Below are 1,006 nucleotides of genomic sequence, written 5' to 3'. Positions count from 1 at the left end.
CAGGAGCCTCCCGGGGCCCGCCGAGGTTTCTCCGGGGAAGTCCTGGGACTCGTGGAGCGACAGCGAGGAGGAGTTCTTCGAGTGTCTGAGCGACACGGAGGAGATGAAGGAGACGGAGAGCGAGAAAAAGACGGCCAGTAAGAGCAAAGCTGAAGGTCGCCTGCAGCCGCATGGCAAGCGGACTCTTCTGAACTCAGCGGAGCCGCTCTACATCCCCATCACACAGGTCAGGGCTGCTTAGATGATGCTTGTGCTGAACCTGTCTGTTTACAATACTACAACTTATCTTTACGTTTAACATTTAACAGCTGAATTTGAACTGAAAAACTACATTTCCCATGATGCTACAGAAAAGAATAGCGTATTGCATAGAGTAGCAGTGAACAAAGCAAGAGATATCTAGCTCCGACCCACTAATTAATCAAGTCTCTCTCCTCTCTCAAATTCCTTAAATATTTGTGTATACATGCCTACTCGGCAATTAACTTAAAATATAATGTTTCTATAGATACAACCAACAATTTAAATGTAATAGTTTAGTCATTTTTATTTCAAGTCTAATTCGCAATGCTTCCGATGTCTCGTAAGTATCGCGATGTCGATGTCAACAGTCAGGTAACAGACGATTATCGACATCGGAAAAAAATTACATGATAAACCTAGTACAATTGCAAAAAATATTTTACATAGCCCCATAGTCACCATACAGGCCTTTTTGCATGCAAGAATGAAACAACTTATTAGGAGGGTTGGGAATCGAAAAGCTATTCCAATTTCGGAAATCAGATCAGATGCTTAAGGTCAGGAATCGAATTACTTCTTATAAAATTCTCTATTGCCCTACACCAACCCTACCCCTAAACCTACCCCTCACAGGAAACTTCCTGCATTTTTAGATTTTCAAAAAACTTAATTCTGTGCGATTTATAAGCTTTTATACCCGTGGGGACCACAATTTAGGTCCCCACCGTGACACGAGTCCCCATGAGTCTGTGTGTATTCAGGT

The 1,006-nt window shown here is 42.6% G+C and overlaps 1 pseudogene; it reads left to right on the top strand.

The window, feature by feature from the left end:
• LOC107685455 (rab3 GTPase-activating protein catalytic subunit-like) overlaps positions 1-1,006 on the top strand; it is a 55,816-nt pseudogene that overhangs the window by 25,377 nt on the left and 29,433 nt on the right.

This window comes from Sinocyclocheilus anshuiensis, unplaced genomic scaffold, assembly GCF_001515605.1.
Source record: "Sinocyclocheilus anshuiensis isolate Anshui unplaced genomic scaffold, SAMN03320099.WGS_v1.1 scaffold661, whole genome shotgun sequence".
NCBI lineage: Eukaryota > Metazoa > Chordata > Actinopteri > Cypriniformes > Cyprinidae > Sinocyclocheilus > Sinocyclocheilus anshuiensis.
This window is presented reverse-complemented; position numbering and strand designations above follow the sequence as displayed.